The sequence below is a fragment of the Xenopus laevis genome, chromosome 4S (assembly GCF_017654675.1).
Source record: "Xenopus laevis strain J_2021 chromosome 4S, Xenopus_laevis_v10.1, whole genome shotgun sequence".
NCBI classification, from domain to species: domain Eukaryota; kingdom Metazoa; phylum Chordata; class Amphibia; order Anura; family Pipidae; genus Xenopus; species Xenopus laevis.
In genome coordinates this window covers 72281985-72288136 of record NC_054378.1, presented here as the reverse complement: position 1 = coordinate 72288136, position 6152 = coordinate 72281985, and positions in this window count along the sequence as shown.

Genomic DNA, 6152 nt, shown 5'->3' with positions numbered 1-6152 from the left:
GCACAGGTGGCTGCATCTTCTTCCAGTGACAGCATTTTCTTCCCTTATTGGTCATAGAATTTCAAGTCCTGGTAAAGCTGCATGGTGATTGGATGACCTGGAGGGGACGTTCAAACCTCAGCTATCTAATCCCTGAACAGCTTGACCGGGACTTAAACTCAGTGACCAATAAGGGGAAGTAATGGACAGAAGATACCTCCCCTTGTGCTCCCGCCCTGCTTTCCCGAAGTCAGCAGCTCTCAGAAAGCAGGGGGGCCCAGCTAATCAAGAAAGTGCGGATGGCCGGGCCCCCCTTACCCTCAGGCCCCCTACAACTCTCCCCCTTGTCCCCCCCTGATGGCTGCCCTGATGAACAGCATACTGTATGTGCAGTTCCCTACGGTTACACCTCACTCAGAGAAATACAAACTTTTCAAATCTTTCCGAATAAGCTTATTATCCTGCTTGTAGCCATACATTTCTCCAATAAGCCTTTTTATAAGGTAGAAAAAGCTATATAATTGGTCCTTAGTAATGACTAGTAATTTAGTGGAGTAGTCAGCAGACAACCCCTGCCGTTATTCTTCCAATAGTGACACTTACTGGGGAACTTACTGTATACAGAATATCTCACTGGTGACCCCTCTCTCATGACCTTTTGTGGTAGCTTATTAATTTACAGCTTTTGGTTGTACCTCCTCCACATAGGGTGCATAATCCAAGGTATTCCATAGATTTATTCTTTTACCTGCAGTCTCCTGCAGCTCTCATCATTCCTCAGGTGGTAAAGTACATGCCCTTCACCCCTTATCCAATTAGATTGCATTCTTGCCCAGGAAATTTCACTGGTGGGCATTAGCATTGGGGATGGCAGGCTAAGCAGGGAGACAACTAAAGGGATAGAGAGTTAAAAGCAGGAGCCACCCTTTAACATTGGGTAGTTCAGCAAAGTATTTAACAGTTGCACTTACCTTTTTTAATGTGTCAAAATACCATTCATGTGAACAAAGCAAAGTTGTGACCACATAGAACTGATGAAGGCAGGGTGTACCCCCCTCAAATGCTGTTTCTGTAGTTTGATCAAATTGGCACAATTAATGGTGAAAATCTACAAATGCTGTGCGATCTCTTCATTGCTTTATTCAAGAATTTGGTGGTGTGGCAGCTATGTAATTGTGAAATATGTTGAAGCAGCAAGTACTTATCTACCCTGGAACTGTTTGTCTATGGAAACTGACCTAACCTACAGAAACAGGAAATATGCCTTTACCTTTACTTTATTCAACTGAAAAATGCATCAACAAGGTGCTTGACCTCATATGGCTACCCCCCATGGCCTCTCCCAGACCAGCACAAGGTTAACACCCTGTTACTCGCAGATCAGAGATAGCATCTCTCTATCAGACAGGTAACACAGATTGGGTAAAGTACACAGAGTAGTGTAGAACTAATGCTGTTATTCAAGATCATATATTTGAGACAAACAAAACCACATAGGTAGTATGTTAAGGTCATCAAGGTGTTGCGAGTAGGCTGCATAATATATTAATAAATCATCCAATTGGGATAACAGGTATCCAAGTGATATCCAGAATACTGGATATCACATGGCACAAGTGCTTGTAATATTTACAGTATATTGCACATGGTGTTATATCATATGTAGTATATGTGTAACGATCGCCGCCCGGAGCAGGCCCAGGAGCTCCGGGCGGCGCGTCCTCTCCTGCCGGCGTCGCTCCCAAGATGGCGGCGCCCACGGCCGCCACGTGGGTAAGCGGCGCCGGCGCGATGACGTCAGTGCGCCGACGTCGGCGCAAGGACGTCAATGACGTCATTAAGGCGCCAAATTCAAATAAAAAGCCTGTTTAGACGCCAGGATGGCGCCCAAGTATAGGAAACCTTGCCCTAAGTATTTCCTGGGTTCCCTGTGTGCTAATATTCCTTATCCTGATCCTGATTATTATCCTTGACCCCTGCCTGGCCTTTGGACTTTGCTGTTATCTGCCTGCCCCTGAACTCTTGCCTGGATTCTGACTACTCTCTGGATTAACCCCTTGGACACCGCGACCTTGCACCCTCAAGAAGGCTTCCTCCTTGATCCCGACTACCTCCCTGGAGGGAGCTCCCGGCTCCCTGACATTATACTTGGGCCATGGATCCTACTGAGGAAGCTACGCCTGATGTCGGACGAGCGCTCCGCGGACTGGCATCCCGCATGGAGGAATATGAAGCCCAGCAGTACCACATTGCACAGGCACTCGATACCCTTCTCTCCCGAGTGCCTCCAGCGCCTCCTGCTTCCCAAGCGGCTGCAAATCCTCCCTTGGCGGACGTCTCATCTAACACAGGTTTCTCGTCTGGTGAGCCTCGTATTCCGCCTCCTCCTCGCTTCAGTGGGGACCCACAGGCCTGCAGAGGTTTTGCTACACAGTGCCAGATCCAGTTCGAGTTTCAACCCTCGCACTTCCCCAATGAACGTTCCAAGGTGGGGTATGTAATGTCTCGTTTGGTGGGCAAACCGCTTGAGTGGGCAACATCTCTTTGGGAGAAGAATTCTCCACTGACTTTTGATGCCAAGGCTTTTCTGCAAACATTCCGTACTGTGTTTGATGCCCCGGGTCGGGTCACTAATGCTCCTTCTCGTCTCCTGCAACTCCGACAGGGAAACCGCAGCGTCAGTGACTATGCTATTGACTTTAGAACTTTGATGGCTGAAACTTCCTGGAATGACGATGCCTATAAGGCCGTATTCTATCAAGGTCTGTCTATTCGCATTAAAGATGATCTTGTCTCCAGGGAGTTCCCTGATCTGCTGGAAGATCTGATTGCACTGTCCATTAAAGTGGACACTCGTCTCAGAGAGCATCAAGTAGAGAGGGAGCATTGTAAACGATTTCAACCCGTGTTGGCACCTCGCTTCCAGAGACCTCTCTTGCAAACTCCAGCTGCTCAAGCTCCTCCTTCTCCTCCGGAGGAACCGATGCAGGTTGGAAGGGCTCGTCTCTCCGAACAAGAAAGACTCCGTAGACGAATGGCTGGCTTATGTCTGTATTGTGGCGGACAGTCTCATTTTGCGAATTCTTGTCCAGCGAAGCCCACGAGTTCTGTTCCCCGAGGTATATCTAGGGTAACACATGTAGGGGGCACTACTCCAAAGTCTCAAGAGAACACTCACAGGTTTCTCCTTCCTTTACAGATTCGCCTAGCCACTAAGACTATTGTTGGCTCTGCTTTCATTGACTCTGGAGCTGCTGGGAACTTCATGGACGCTCTGTTCGCCAAACACTTGGAAGTTCCCTTATTCCCATTGTCTACTCCTTTCCGAGTCACAGCCATTGACGACAGACCCCTGGAGGATGAATTTATCTCCATGACGACTGGGGAATTGCCTGTGCAGGTTGGGACATTGCATAAAGAAAGACTTTCGTTCCTAATTATTTCCTGCCCATCCGTTCCAGTTGTGTTGGGTCTTCCTTGGCTGCGCCTGCATAATCCTTCCATTGATTGGTCCGCAGGACAGATTTCCCGTTGGAGCCCATTTTGCCAGCAGCACTGCCTTCCTGCTGAACCCCTCCGGAGGGTGAATATCTCTTTGTCTGATCTGAAGACTCTACCCCCCTTTTACAAGGAATTCGCTGATGTGTTCTGTAAGAAGTCTGCAGAATTCCTTCCTCCACATCGACAATACGATTGTCCTGTCGATCTCCTGCCTGGAACCATGCCCCCTAGAGGTCGTACTTATCCTCTCTCTCCAGCGGAGACCACTGCTATGAAGCAGTATATCCAAGAAAATCTTCAGCGGGGGTTTATTCGCCCTTCTACCTCTCCTGCCGGGGCTGGATTCTTCTTCGTGGAAAAGAAGGATGGAGGCCTTCGTCCTTGCATCGACTACCGGGGTCTTAATAAGATTACGGTTAAGAACCGGTATCCCTTGCCCTTGATTGCCGAACTCTTTGACCAATTGAAGGGGGCTAAAATCTTCACTAAGTTGGATCTCCGTGGGGCGTACAACCTCATTCGCATCCGTGAGGGTGATGAATGGAAGACGGCTTTCAACACTCGTGACGGGCACTATGAATATCTCGTTATGCCCTTTGGCCTTTGCAATGCCCCTGCCGTCTTCCAGGAGTTTGTTAACGATGTGTTCCGGGATCTCCTAGGAAGGTTCGTAGTCGTGTACCTGGACGACATCCTGATCTTTTCTAAAGACCTAGAAAGCCATCGCTCCCAGGTGAAGGAGGTACTCTCTCGTTTGAGGAAGAACTCTCTCTTCGCCAAGTTGGAGAAGTGCGTCTTCGAGGTGTCTAAGATCCCCTTCCTAGGATACATTATCTCTCCTGAGGGATTTGAGATGGATCCCGTGAAAGTGTCTGCCATCCAGGAGTGGCCTCTCCCGCTGTGTACCAAGGCAATCCAGAGATTTATCGGATTTGCTAATTACTATCGGCAGTTCATCCGGGGGTTCTCTTCCCGCATTGCACCTATCCTGGCCCTCATCCGGAAAGGGGGTAAACCCAGCTTGTGGCCTCCATCTGCCATTGATGCTTTTCAGTCCTAGAAAGAGGCCTTCACGTCCGCTTCTGTCCTCCGACACCCCAATCCTGAACTACCCTTCTGCATCGAAGTTGATGCTTCTGAAGTCGGAGCCGGAGCCATCCTGTCTCAGAGACACCCCGTTGATGGGAAGTTGCACCCCTGTGCTTATTTCTCCAAGAAGTTCTCGTCCGCAGAGCAGAACTACGATGTCGGGAACCGAGAACTCTTGGCTGTTAAACTCGCCCTTGAAGAATGGCGTCACCTCTTGGAGGGTTCTTTGATTCCTGTTCAGATTTACACCGATCATAAGAATCTCGAGTTCATCCAGTCCCTCAAGAGGCTAAACCCCAGACAGGCAAGGTGGGCTCTCTTCTTCTCTCGATTTAATTTTATCTTGACTTATCGCCCAGGCTCCAAGAATCGGAAGGCCGATGCCTTGTCTCGCAGCTTCACTCCGGTGGACCGCTCTCCTGAGAGACAAGAGCCAATCATCCCTCCAGTCAAGATTATTGCCTCCCTGTATCCACAGTTTGCCGACCAAATCCTGGCTGGTCAGTCTTCTGCTCCTTCCGGTACTCCCATTGGGATGGCATTTGTTCCTCCTGAGCTGCGTCTGCCTATCCTGCAACAGACCCATTGCTCCAGGCAAGCCGGACACCCTGGCCCAGCTAAAACTCTTGAACTCTTACGACGCCTGGTCTGGTGGCCTGATATCCGCAAAGATGTGAAAGACTTTGTTGCTGCTTGTAATGTTTGTGCCACATCTAAGTCAAGCCACTCCCGCCCCAGTGGGTTACTACAGCCGTTGCCAGTTCCTTCCCGTCCCTGGACCCACCTGTCCATGGACTTCATTGTCGAACTTCCTCCCTCCTGTGGGAACACGGTGATCTGGGTTGTCATTGATCGTTTCTGGGTGGCCCATTTCATCCCTCTGAAGAAGTTGCCCTCTGCGGTGGAGTTGTCCCAGCTATTTATCCAGTACATCTTCCGCCTGCATGGTTTCCCGGTGGAGATCGTCTCCGATAGAGGCACACAGTTTACTGCCAAGTTCTGGCGTTCCCTATGCAAAGACCTGGGAATTGTTCTTCAGTTTTCATCTGCATACCACCCGCAGACGAATGGGGCAGCTGAACGTGTCAACCAAGCCCTGGAACAGTTCTTGAGGAACCACGTTTCCCTTTGTCAAGATGATTGGTCTGATCTCCTCCCGTGGGCGGAATTTGCTCATAACAATGCCTGCCACACTTCCACTGGAAGGTCCCCATTTATGGCGGTGTATGGTCAACATCCTCAAGCCTTCCCACAAGACTTTGTGTTGTCCGATGTTCCGGCCGCTGATGACCATGCAGCCCACATGTCTGCTATTTGGGCCGCAACCAAGTCCAATCTGGAGAAGAGTGCTCTGGTTCTTAAGACGTTTGCAGATCGTAGACGTAGACCCTCTCCTCCCTACAAGGTCGGTGATAAAGTCTGGTTGTCTTCCAGGAACATTCGGTTGAAGGTACCATCTCCTAAGTTGGGTCCGAGGTTCGTAGGTCCTTTTTCCATCCTGGAGGTGATCAATTCTGTGGCTGTCAGACTTCAGCTTCCTCCTGAGATGCGAATTCCCAACGTGTTTCATGTCTCCTTGGTGA